Raw genomic sequence first — 14,224 nt, 5'->3', positions numbered from 1 at the left:
CATATCTAAAATTCCAGGGGACATTTACTTTGTAGATTTCCTTGAGTTTAAAGGTTAGCACTTTCCCTTTTATCAAAAAAGGAGCTGTTACTGCAGTGGAACATGGGAGCTTTTTGCTTCTGTGTTCCATATGATGTGCGGTAGTTTCAGACAGGAAGTCAGTGAAGTTATGTCCTGTTGAAAGTACAAACGGAAACTAAGGAAGCAGAATGACATTATCGAGGCCTCTGAATCACTTGTCTGTATACACCAGGGGCAAGTGCACTGTGCAGCAGGGTGACAAGTGAACAATTCAACATTCAGATTGCTTTTGATGGTTGGAATATTGAGAATGGATTGGTCTGATGCCATAAATTAATACACCTAGTGCCTCCAATGGAGTAGATGCTTCATAATGTATCTTAATTGATTAATGTTCTGCTATCATAGGAATGCTCTCATTTGTGTGGTCCTCTTTCCCCTTTCTTGTTGGGATCATTGGTTCCTGAATCCCAAGTGTTTTCTGAAGGCTTGATAATGAGTGGCTCTAGTGCTTGGGATTTGGGGCTAACCCTTAAACTTGGTGACTGCCCCGAGGAGGCCTTGCTCTCACAAAAACCAACTTCACCCCAATGCGATGGACTCTTCACATAAAATTCATATAAACCTTGGAGGGGTTCTTGCCTTTTTCCAAATCACCCCACTTCAGAAATAGAAAGTGAATTTTTCTTTGTATAGTTTCCTTGGGGGGTTTCTTCTTCTGAAGTCTAAATGAATATAGAGGCTTCAAGGCAAGGTCATTTTTAAAGGAAAGGCAGGTTGGTGACTCTTTAGGGCCTAAGTATAGGCTTTTGTGTGGGAGTAGATTCTGCCTACAAACTCTCTTGGGGCCTCAGGGTATGTGCCTTGTGCTGGTATACTCAGTTTTTATGAGGCACCTGAGATGTGGCTGGGAGAGGATAGTATGGCTGAAAAAATTTGCAGGCAAACGGGTAATTTTTTTGTGGGAGTGGGGAGGGGAATGGATGAATTTTTGTGACTTTGAGAATGTTGGGGCCATCCAGAAATGGTCTTGCCTCAGGGGAAAGTGGGTCAACTAGAAATGGCCTTGCCTCTGGGAATGGTTGGCTAATTTTAGGACACCTGTGTAAGTGACAAATAGTTGAGAACTTCTGAACAGAGAGAGTATTCGGTGACTCAGAATTGCAGAAGTAAAACCACTCCCTCCATGACTCAAAAGTCAAGTAATATTTAATTTTCATGAACACAGTTGATGGAAAGAAACCATTTACAAGACAGTCACTGAACTTTGGAAACATTATAAAAGAGTAAATGTGTGACTGATTTTACATGTAATTAAAAAAATAAAGACCTGAATGTTAAAAGTATTTTTAGTGGGATCATTTTTCCAGAATTTTCTTTTAAAAATCAAATTGATCTTTCTTAAGCATTAACCTTCTTCTTGTTTAGTAATTTGGCTTAACAACTTTCTGGAGCTATTGTCTGTAAAACTTTCCTCTTATTGAGGAATGGAATTAAAATGTAAGGAGTGATTTGTTTTTCAGCACTACAGTAAAATTGGGGTTTGGAAACTAGTGAAGCCTCTTGAGAGAACTTACAAATAAAATATTGAGACATTTCATACAAAGGAATGAACACTAATGAATAAACATTGTAGTCAGATTTTTTTTTTTTTTTAATCATAACTGTGAGCTGGTCTAAATTAGTATAGGTATTTTTCCCAGAAGTTATATGAAAACAATGGGTTCATTTAAAAACTGAAGGTCCCTCTAGATAAAAGGATTCACTTCGGAAGACTAATGCTTGTTGACTGATTTCTACACTAAAGAGCATGAGGGTAGCATCCCATCTCCTAAGTTGTGTTGCATATGTCTTATTTGACAAAACCATTGCTATTGAATACTTTGTAAATCTTAAAGCACTATATAAAAATAAGTTGTTTATTATTATTGCTTGTTTAGGATTATAATCTTAAAAAGTTGATCATGTCACCATTTTTTCCCCCCAAGTAAAAACATCCAAAATTTTTTTTCCTTTCTTAGTGTCCTAGTTTATGTTGTTCGGTTGTGTTCAACTGTTCAAAACCTCATATGAGGTTTTCTTGGCAAAGATACTAGAATGCTTTTACCACTTGCTTCTCCAAGCTCATTTTACAGATGAGGAAGTTTCTGAAAACCAAGGTAAGTGACTTGCTCAGTGCCACAAAATCAAAAATAAGTGCATCTGAATTTGAATTCAAGCCTTCCTAACTCCAGGCCCAACACACTATTGCGCCACCTAGCTGCCCATGCCCTAATTTATAGTATTTATAATTATATACTTATATATAAATATAAAATATAAATATTAATTTATAGTAACCTGTTTTCAGTCACTCCATTTTTTTTTTACTGAGAGCTATGTAAGAGCTTTACTGAGAGATTTAGGTGCCCAGATTGCCCTTTTCTCCTTGAAATAGAGATTTTTGTTTTAAACTTTATTATTATTCCTTTAAAAGCATGTAAAGTCTTTTTTGGGCATATTTGTTTATTTGTTTTGTGATTTCTGTGTGAAATAACTTAATATTCTCTAGAAATTGATGCATAGTCTCTTGGTATAAATTATGGAACTTTGATGAAACAGTTTTCTTAGTTATCTTGGTTTTGAGCCATGTTTCATTGGATTGTGAAATGATGATTTAATTCTCTTAATCTTTGGGGAAAACTAGGAGAACTTTTAACCTTCCTGCTCCCTTCCCTCTCCCCCACTAAACTTCACAAATATTGTATATGTGAAGAGGTCTGATGATCTTCTGCAATTATTCTTTGAGTTAGTAGAACCACATTTTTCAGTTTCTTTGACTTTCTGGTTGGTTGTCCTAAAACTTTGCAGAGTTGTTTGATTTAGAACTGAAGTGTGGGTGTTGTGTGTGAATATATTCTCTTGAGGAATTATTTGGTTTTAGCCAAACTAGATTCCACTGTTGTCCAAGCAGCCCCTCCAAAAGTGACTCTAGATCTGTACTGGTTCTGTTCCTTTCGTGTAATTATTCTTTATGGAAATTAAGCAGAGTGAAGGTGAAGAAGTAGACCCCTCTTTTTGGCTTTTTTTTTCTTTTGCTGAGGCAATTGGGGTTAAGTGACTTGCTCAGGGTCACACAGCTAGGAAGTGTTTAGTGTCTGAGGTATTTGAATTCAGATCCTCCTGACTTCCAGAGTGGTGCTCTATCCACTGCCCCACCTAGTTACATCCCCTTTTCTAGAATTTTTCAAAGATCTTTACATCACCATTACTCTAGGGTTCTGTAAGATTCAATAGCAAAATACCTGTGAGGACATAGGCAATCATAATCAGCAGTTTTTTACATATGTGATATACATACATATGGTTTTGGTTTTCCTGAATTGAATTTGTTAACCAGTAACATGGAGTCTAGTGTAGTTTAAACAACCCACAAACCCTATTTAATTTAATTTTAATATAAATTTATCTTGTGCAATATTGACTTTTCAAACTTTAGGGAGTTATAAAATTACTCTTTTCAGTGACCCTTTTGTTAGCTGAGCCTGTTTTGAAAAAATATTTTGACCATTGGGAAGGCTTGCCTTTAGAGAAGCAGTATTTTAATTCTTTTCATAGTGTCTTTGGGTTAAGATTTCGTCTTTCTCAGAAAATGTTAATTTCTTTTGGCACAAAATGCACATGTGATATATTTGCTTTAGAAAATCAGATATAGTACTTCTATTTTTATTGCTGCTGTGGCCAAAAATTTGGCTTTTAAATTAATGTATTTGACAAGAATTTAGATTTGCAAAAGTCTCTCTGAGCTCTTTTAGTGTTAACCTTATTATTATTATTATTGGTCAGGACTTGGACATTATTTTTTATTTTTTTGTTTTTTTGGACATTACTTTAAATTAGCACAGTTTTTACTTGAAGTTTGGGGTGCATGTTTTCTTCCATGCTCTTTGTATAGCTCAAGTCCTACCTATATAAGACCTTTCCTTTGTCCCCTCAGCTGTTAATACCAACTCCAGAAATAATTTTGTGTTTACTTTGTATATTTTACGTTTACTTAAACGTACATGTTACTTCTGGATAGAATGAAAGATTCTTGAGGACAGTGACTATTTCATTTTTGTCTATAAAAGCAGTATCTGAACATGGTAGACTTTTGATAAGTGCTTCTTGGTTGCTTGGTATATTGGTGTTCAAAGAATATTTGCTATTTGCTTTTAGTATTCCAAAGTAAGTTGACATTTGTTTTCTCCTTTCTATTACTAATGAAAAGCCTATCATTAAGGAATGGGGTGACTTCATTAGTCCAAAGGAAATGAGTCATCAGCAAGATTTGTCAGCAAATTGAGAGGGAGCTGATGGAGAAACAATAGACTATAATGACATTCTTAACATTTTTCATTCTACATGAGTAGTTACAAATAAACTTCCCTTTTTCAATTTTTAAAATTGTTCAAAAAATGTGTAGGTCTCTCTGAAGAAAACAAATCTATCAATAGTACTCACAGTTATGTTTCAAATGAATGGCTATCTTCAGTAGGATATATTGCTGTTATCTCCATTGGAATTTGGATAGATTGATCTTATTAGGAAAAATAGCTCCCTAAGTAAATAGAATTTGCTCAGGTGATTGTTGAACCCAGGTGGTGATTTTGGAAGAATGTCTACATCCCTTTTATACTTGATCTTAGAGTCAGTGAATTGCTACTCATTGGATCCCAATTTAAAGTCCTAAAGTCCTAAGAGTCTAAAGTGGATATGTTACTGCCCTTTGATTCAAGGTTTGTTTTCAAAGCTATCCATCTTATGGTCTTTACAGACTCAATGAATTTCAATTCTACAAATGTTTAAATCCCTGTGATGTACAGAGTACCATATTAGGCTCTGTCCTAGATTGGGAAGCTATCTGAGCGCATTTCTCTTGTACACTCCAGATAGGAGTACATTTTAAGGCCTAGCTGAGATCTCTACATTTTGCTCAGCCCTTGACCAGTCCTCTCCACCTCCTTGTCATATCATCTCCTCAGCAGTCCATGACCACCACTTTCTTCTATACTCATTTTTTTTTTTTCCCCAAAAAACCTTTCTTATCCCTACCTTTAAACCAATGTTTCCCTTACTTTGTGTCCACAAAATACTTCTTAGCTACCATTAGGAAGATTTTGCCTTACACCTTTTCTCAACTAGATTGTAAACTCCTTAGTTTAATTCATCAAACCAACTGAACTACATTTCTTTTGCATCACACATAGGACTTATTGAAGGAGGGTAGAGGAGAGAGAGGAAGTGTGTATACACAACAAATCTTTTTAAAATGGGCCAGTTAAGAAGTCCTGCATTTTTAAATTGGTCTGATTATAGAATTGCCATATTGCTTCTCTGAAGTCTGTGCAATCATATATCCTCTAACTGAGAAGAAAAAGGAAATCAAATTTGAACTCATTTAGTTCTGTACTTGGAATCGGGAGACCTGGGGTTTCTAATTCCAGCTTAGACATTTATTAGTTGTGTGATCTCTCTTTCTCCCTCATCTCTCCCTCTCTCCCTGTCTCCCTTTTCCCCCCTTCTCTCCTTCTTTCCCCCTCTCCTTCCCTCTCTTTCCCTTCCTCCCCACCCTCCAGCCTTTATGGTCCTTTACCAATAGTCACAGAGCTACTAAGTATCTCAGTTAGCATTTCAATCCAGATCTCTCTTCACTTTAAGAACAGTACTCTTTCTGCCACACACTGTACTATGTACTTCTCAGAGTTGAGTGGAAAGAATGCCATTGTAAGACTTAAAGCACTATGTAAATGAAGTTATTAATGTCGTTTTATATTTAATACTTAAAGGGTCTATAATTTCATTAATATTTTATAAAGTGCTTAGCACAGTATCTGCACATAGAAGGTGCTATTATTATTATAAATGCATATTTACTTTCTTTGTCTTGTACTTCAACTATATTTGTATCAACTGATAACAAATCATAAACTTCAGATTGTGAATTTAAACATGATAAATATGTTAGAATGGGGAAACCAAAGCAAACTATAATCATTGAAACATGGTATTTTTTTTAATAATACCAAAGATGAAAAGTTTATGCTTTATATGCTACTATTGGCAAGATGTTGCATATATATATATATATATATATATATATATATATATATATATATATATATATATATTCAACAAACAGTTGTGGGACAATGTCATCTTTTGCATCCTGTATGTGCTGTTGCTGTGTTGTAGCTTTCTGTGAAGTGATTCAAATAACCTTTTCTGAAGTATCTCTATTGCAATTTTAGGAAACTTGCAGCTGTTAATAGTCATTCTGATCTCCTTGATTATAGCCAAGATAACAATTGAGAATTGGTGTGAGTGAGAGTCCAGGTGTCTCTTGGTTGTTTGCTTGGTAGTTCAGATTGCAGTTGAAAATTTCAAGTGTATTCCAGTATAAATGAAATATGGATTTTGTCATTGCCTTTGAATAACCCTACTTATGGAGTTGGAAACAAAATAAAACTATTGATACTGAAGTTGTTCTCTAGGAAATTCATGTTTTTGAGATTAAAAAAGCCTCAGGATTTAACTTCAATTAGATATAGACTTTGAATGTAGCAGGTTATTTCGAATGAAGCACACTATTGGTGATTTTTGAAAAAAAACAATCATTACAGGAAGCCTAGAAAGTTTTAAAACACAGAAAGATAGTCTTAAAAATTAAAATCCAATTCAGAGAATAGCCCCATGATACCTCAGACTGGAAATGGAAATATGAACAAAGAGAATCAGGTTACTAGATTCATTTAACTTAATTAAAAAACATTACCTGAAAAAAACATTAATACCCGTTGTCATGATTTTTCAATGTATTATAGGTGCTACTCAAATGATCTTTTAAAAAAGATATGTCTGTCATTCATGGTTATCTCTATTTTAATTTAATTTGTATGAGTGAAAGTATAGGTCTGCTGATAGATTAATGCATTGTCTATAGGCCAAACTGCCTAAATTTGGAGAGAAGTTAGCACCATAAAACTTTGGGCTATGGTAACACTCAGATGATTTAAGTTATAAGTGAGTTATGGTCTGCATTAGTGAAGATAATACGTATATTGACAGAATCACTAGTCCTTAAAGAATAGAAATATTGAGAAAAGAATAAAAGGATAGAATACATTCAGAAGAAAAAGGCTCAACTTGGGAAATTGCTTAGATGCTAACAAAGTAACAGAATCTGAAGAATTTGAAAGTGGGACTTGAGTATGTGGGTGGTAGTTTAAGTTTTAATCTTATAGTTCACTTATCTGTTTCACACTAAAACCAAGTATCACTAATCACTAGTGAACATATAAATTTGGTAACCACTCCCTTTTGATCTATGCTTACAGGGAAACTTGGGCAAATAACTGACACTCCTCTCAGAATCTGATGTGGCTGTTGGTTAATTGTTTTACTCCTTTGAGTGTCAAGATATATCTTATGCTGTTTCTGAATTATTAAAGTTTTTCTCCATCACACAAGGTCATTATTGGATTTTTATTGTTGAAAGGTTTTCATCCTTTTTTGTTCCCCTCCCCCCAGTAACTAATCTTCACTTTTCTATATAATTAAATACAATTAGGGCAAAACAAGTTGATACACTAATCACTTCTGATAAAGTATACTTTATGTGTTTGCATTTCACCTCCTTTCTACCAAAGAGAAAGTCTGTCTCAGACTTCTGGAGTCAAGATTAATCATTGTATTGATCTGCATTCTCATGTTTTTTAATTTTTTTTTTTATTGTTGTGACTAGTCATTGTGCATGTTTTCTTGATTCCGCTTCATTTTGTATCATATCAGTTTCCTGAATTCTTCATATTTGATACAAATATGGAACAATAACATTTCATTACATTTCCATAACTTTAGTTATTGAGTCATGGCCAAATCAATGGCTACTTATTTTATTTCCATGGGTTTGTTGTTTTTGTTTTTGCTACTACGGAAAAAGCTATTATAAAGATTTTGGCATATAGGGGACATTTTCTTTTGTTCTGATTGGGGTAAGTTCCCAGTAGTGATATTAATGGTTTTATTGATTTTTTAAAGTGTATTACTATAATTTGTTTTTATATCACATCAGTTTCTGAATATGCCTCTCCTATTGCTCTACTCAAATCATACTGCATATGAAAAAGTTAAGCAGAAAAAAAATGTAATTCAACAAAACTAATAAATGTCTTAGCCAAGTCTTATAACGTATGCACCGTTCTACACCTCACCACCCTTCCATTGAAGGGAAAGTTACGTATTTTCTCATCTCTGGAACCAAACTTTGACTATAGATTTCTTTGATAGTACTTTGTTTCCTATTCATATGAGGAAGTAGAAAGGTGGGAGTAAATGAAAGAATTAAAAACTACTATTATGGTAAAAAGCTGGGGTTGCTATTTATAATCTTACCTCTAAAGAAAGCCTGTTGGCAACTTTTGTGCTAAGTTGGTATTTTGAAAAGTATTCTGCTATAATGTTGCATAGTATAGAAACTGAGCTGATTCAAATTTGCATGACTTCCTGTTAAGTGTTTTATAAGAACGTAAAGCTTTAATTGTATATCAACTAACTTCACGCATCCATAACCTTTAATGTTATCTTTAAGCTAGGATTCATTCTTTACATTATAAGATAGAGAGTTTGTGTTTAATGAAAACTGCTTGTCCATGAAATTGAGGCTTCTCTGGTTATTTTGTCATTCATTTGAATTTTAGAAATAAAACTAATTTCTTAGTGTGGGACTTGATGAAATATAAGACAGTTCACTTTTTAATGTCTGCAGAGTAAGACAGGATTGTCTTGAAGAAGGTCACCAATATTTTTTGTAATCATATTTGTTTTTAAAACATGCTAGTTGCCAGGAGATACAGTATCTGCTCTACTGCATGGTCAGATAATAACTCCTCAGCAATGCTGAGAAGAAATATTAATACCAAACTACTTATTAAAGAAATTGAGAGATTAGCTTCAACTCACAAAGCTAAAGTGGCAGAGTTAGAACTCAAGCTTATACAAAGCTTTGTCACCAGTCTGACATTAAGGAGCTTCCAACAGGACTTCATTAAGTGGTTAAGTGAACATCCTGTATTGTATTGTATTGTGTTGAGTGCCCACCTCCTCTCCTGGATTTAAATCCATCTGACAACATACCATCTCAAATTAATTGATTGGATTTTATCTTTTCATTTTAAAAATTTAAAGGACATCTTCAAAATTACTATGTTCTAAATTTTAGCAAAGCTATATTCACTTCTCCATTTATTCTAGAAATAATATACCTTTCATTCAGCCTTAAATTAGAGAAGACGACATTAAAAGACCATTGCATGGACAGACATTAGACATCAAGATGGTACAGTGGGTAAGAGCACTGGACCTGGTATCTGGAAGATAAGTTCAAATGTGACTTATTCTTATGGTGTGATGCAGAGTAAATCACTTACTCTCTCATAAGTAAAATAACTTTTACTTCCCAGGGTTGTTGTAAGGCTAAAATAAGTTAATATTTATAAAAATTAAAAACTCTCCAAAAAAGATAGGGAGATGTAGATTTTTTTTTTTTTTTTTTTTTTGCTTTTTTGATGAGGCAATTGGGGTTAAGTGATTTGCCCAGAGTCACACAGCTAGGAAGTGTTGTATCTGAGGCCACATTTGAACTCAGGTCCTCCTGACTTTAGGGCTGATGCTCTATCCACTTCGCCACCTAGCTACTCCTAGATTTGATTTTATAATGCCTAAAATTTTAGCATAGTACAAAAAGCTTAAAAAATTACTGAGAGGATGGCTGACAGATGCTTTAAAGTAATCTAGGCTCTTTAGTCATTGAACAGATTTCTGTTTTGTTTTGTTTTTTTTACCCTTTCCTTAAATGGACAATGCAGAACTAAGGCCAGAAATACAACTTTCTTTTAAAAGTTTTCCTGGTGAGTTTACAGGTGCCAACCATTTGCTGAACCATGGGATTCTTAAGCTTTTCAATTCTTCCCAGCTATAGTAGATTGTTCATGCTCTCTTAGAGTCTTTTTACTTTGAATTATTTTGAGTTCCAGATACTTGCATTAGTTTAAATTAACTGACAGGTTACAAAAGGTTTACCATTGATGTAGCCAACACTTTGGGGATTGGGATATAGAGATGTTTAATTTTATTATCATAGGTCTATGAACCCTATAAAACACTTTCTTTTGGCATGTTGTTTTGGGATCTGTGCATTAGGGGGAAAAATGTCATAGTAAATTATCATCTGTGCCTGGAAGTCCTTTCAGAAAGGAGTTGGAGAAGAAATATGGAATAAAACTCCCTGTTCCCCAAGCAGACAAATGCTAGTATTCAGGTAGAAAACTAAATTCTCCAGAATTTTTTACTTCTAAAGCCTGACCATCAGTACAATGAAGCCTTTTCATTGCTTTTTTTTTTCTCAACTGACAAGACACATTAACCTTGATGCTATCTGTGGTTCTAAAAAGCTTCAAAGTAGATTAGAATTTCCTTGTGTTTTGCTATGAACTACTGTGAATAGTTATTCTTATAAAAAGAATGAGTATACATTCTCAGTAACAGATGAACAATTCAAGCAAATATGTGCAAAAAACTTTTCCTTGAATGAAAAAGATAGTGATTAATTCCTTCTCTCTGTTCGAGACCTATTCCCTCCTTTCCCCAGCTGTCCCATATGATAATAGAAGCACCTTGTTAACTTGGAGAATTCTGAATTCACTGCCAGAAGAGTGGGCTCAAGGAGATGGACCCCTGACCTTGGCCAAGTTCCTCCCTGTTTCCTCATTTGAGGAGGGATTGAATTTAAGTGATCTCTAAAATCTTTCCAAATCTAGGTGCTTTTGATTCTATGGCCAGTATTTGAAAGATAGGTCTGGTGGGATAATTTGAGATAGACATTTTTAGTTTGTGATAAAATTACAAATCTCTGAGAAGAATATAAGTGGTAATATATATGTTTGCATTCTTCTTAAATTTAGAACTTTTGCTTTTGCAGTGTTGGATGCCTTTAATTGGATAAGATAGTGATATGAAGACATTAAGAATACCACTTTCTTGTATCTTCTAATTTAAAAAAAAATTTTTTTTTTTTTTTGGTTTTTTTTTTTTTTTTTATTATATATATATATTTTATAATATTATCCCTTGTATTCATTTTTCCAATTTACCCCCCCTCCCTCTATTCCCTCCCCCCGACGACAGGCAATACCATACATTTTACATGTGTTACAATATAGTCTAGGTACAATACATGTGTGCGAATATCATTTTCTTGTTGCACAATAAACATTAGAATCCGAAGGTACATGCAACCTGGGCAGACAGATATTAGTGCTAACAATTTTCATTCCCCTCCCATTGTTTCTTCTCTGGGTGCAGCTACCTCTGTCCATCATTGATCAACTGGAAGTGAGTTGGATCTTCTTTATGTTGAAGATTTCCACTTCCATCAGAATACATCCTCATACAGTATTGTTGTTGAAGTGTACAGTGATCTTCTGGTTCTGCTCATTTCACTCAGCATCAGTTGATTTAAGTCTCTCCAGGCCTCTCTATATTCCTCCTGCTGGTCATTTCTTACCGAGCAATAATATTCCATAACCTTCATATACCACAATTTACCCAACCATTCTCCAACTGATGGACATCCATTCATCCTCCAGTTTCTAGCTACAACAAAAAGAGCTGCCACAAACATTTTGGCACATATATGTCTCTTTCCGCTCTTTAGTATTTCTTTGGGATATAATCCCAGTAGTAGCGCTGCTGGGTCAAAGGGTATGCACAGTTTGATAACTTTTTGGGCATAATTCCAGATTGCTCTCCAGAATGGCTGGATTCTTTCACAACTCCACCAGCAATGTATTAGTGTCCCAGTTTCCCCACATCCCCTCCAACATTTGTCATTATTTGTTCCTGTCATCTTAGCCAATCTGACAGGTGTGTAGTGGTATCTCAGAGTGGTCTTAATTTGCATTTCTCTGATCAGTAGTGATTTGGAACACTCTTTCATGTGAGTGGATATAGTTTCAATTTCTTCCTCTGAGAATTGTCTGTTCATATCCTTTGACCATTTATCAATTGGAGAATGGTTCGGTTTCTTATAAATTAGGGTCAGTTCTCTATATATTTTGGAAATGAGACCTTTGTCAGAACCTTTGTTTTTAAAAATATTTTCCCAATTTGTTACTTCCCTTCTAATCTTGTTTGCATTAGTATTATTTGTACAGAAACTTTTTAGTTTGATGTAATCAAAATCTTCTATTTTGTGATCAATAATGATCTCTAGTTCTCCTCTGGTCATAAATTCCTTCCTCCTCCACAAGTCTGAGAGGTAGATTATCCTCTGTTCCTCTAATCTATTTATTATCTCCCTCTTTATGCCTAAATCATGGACCCATTTTGATCTTATCTTGGTATATGGTGTTAAGTGTGGATCCATATCTAATTTCTGCCATACTAATTTCCAGTTTTCCCAACAGTTTTTTCCGAATAATGAATTTTTATCCCTAATGTTGGAATCTTTGGGTTTGTCAAAGATTAGATTGCTATAGATGTACCCTTTTTTGTCCTTTGTATCTAATCTGTTCCACTGATCTACCGGTCTATTTCGTAGCCAATACCAAATGGTTTTGGTGACTGCTGCTATATAATATAGCTTTAGATCAGGTACACTTAGACCACCTTCCTCTGAGTTTTTTTTCATTAGTTCCCTTGCAATTCTTGACCTTTTATTCTTCCATATGAATTTTGTTGTTATTTTTTCTAGGTCATTAAAATAGTTTCTTGGGAGTCTGATTGGTATAGCACTAAATAAATAGATTAGTTTGGGGAGTATTGTCATCTTTATTATATTCGCTCGGCCTATCCAAGAGCACTGAATGTCTTTCCAATTATTTAAATCTGATTTTATTTTTGTGGCAAGTGTTTTGTAATTTTTCTCATATAATTCCTGACTTTTCTTTGGTAGATGGATTCCCAAATATTTTATACTCTCAACATTTGTTTGGAATGGAATTTCTCTTTGTATCTCTTGCTGTTGCATTTTGTTAGTGATATATAAAAATGCCGAGGATTTATGTGGATTTATTTTGTATCCTGCCACTTTGCTGAAATTTTGAATTATTTCTAGTAGCTTTTTAGCAGAGTCTTTGGGGTTCTCTAAGTATACCATCATGTCATCTGCAAAAAGTGATAGTTTGATTTCCTCATTTCCTACTCTAATTCCTTGAATCTCTTTCTCGGCTCTTATTGCCGAGGCTAGCGTTTCTAGTACTATATTGAATAGTAATGGTGATAGTGGGCAACCTTGTTTCACTCCTGATCTTACTGGGAAAGGTTGCAGTTTATTTCTATTGCATATTATGCTTACTGACGGTCTTAAATATATACTCCTGATTATTCTAAGGAATAATCCATTTATTCCTATACTCTCAAGAGTTTTTAGTAGGAATGGATGTTGGATTTTGTCAAATGCTTTTTCTGCATCTATTGAGATGATCATATGGTTCTTATTAATTTGATTATTAATGTGGTCAATTATATTAATAGTTTTCCTAATATTAAACCAGCCCTGCATTCCTGGAATAAATCCTACTTGATCATAGTGTATTATCTTGGAGATGATTTTCTGAAGTCTTTTTGCTAATATCTTATTTAAGATTTTAGCATCAATATTCATTAAGGAGATTGGTCTATAATTTTCTTTCTCAGTTTTCGATCTACCAGGTTTAGGTATCAGTACCATGTCTGTGTCATAAAAGGAGTTTGGTAGGACTCCTTCATCCCCTATTTTTTCAAATAATTTATATAACATTGGGGCTAATTGTTCTTTAAATGTTTGGTAGAATTCACATGTGAATCCATCTGGCCCTGGGGATTTTTTCCTGGGGAGTTGATTAATAGCTTGTTGTATTTCTTTTTCTGAAATGGGACTATTTAAGCAATTTATCTCCTCCTCTGTTAATCTAGGGAGCCTATATTTTTGGAGAAAGTCATCCATTTCACTTAAGTTATCAAATTTATTGGCATAAAGTTGGGCAAAGTAACTCCTTATTATTTCTCTAATTTCCTCTTCATTGGTGGAAAGATCCCCCTTTTCATTTGTAAGACTATCAATTTGATTTTCCTCTTTCTTTTTTTTGATCAAATTTACCAAAGGTTTATCTATTTTATTGGCTTTTTCATAAAACCAACTCTTGGT

The 14,224-nt window shown here is 34.2% G+C and overlaps 1 protein-coding gene across 3 annotated transcripts in view; it reads left to right on the top strand.

The window, feature by feature from the left end:
• Positions 1–14,224, top strand: part of PTP4A2 (protein tyrosine phosphatase 4A2) — a 41,212-nt gene that overhangs the window by 1,659 nt on the left and 25,329 nt on the right. The window contains exon 1 of one of the 3 annotated variants that reach the window (XM_074305328.1): positions 2,048–2,180. The exons of the other annotated variants lie outside the window; for them this stretch is intronic. The gene's annotated coding sequence lies outside the window, so the exon portion shown is untranslated. Of the gene's footprint in view, positions 1–2,047; positions 2,181–14,224 lie in introns of those variants that run through there. 3 annotated transcript variants of the gene reach the window in all.

Source organism: Sminthopsis crassicaudata, chromosome 3 (genome assembly GCF_048593235.1).
Source record: "Sminthopsis crassicaudata isolate SCR6 chromosome 3, ASM4859323v1, whole genome shotgun sequence".
Lineage (NCBI taxonomy): Eukaryota > Metazoa > Chordata > Mammalia > Dasyuromorphia > Dasyuridae > Sminthopsis > Sminthopsis crassicaudata.
Note: the sequence above shows the minus strand (reverse complement) of the source record. Positions and strands in the feature narration are given on the sequence as shown.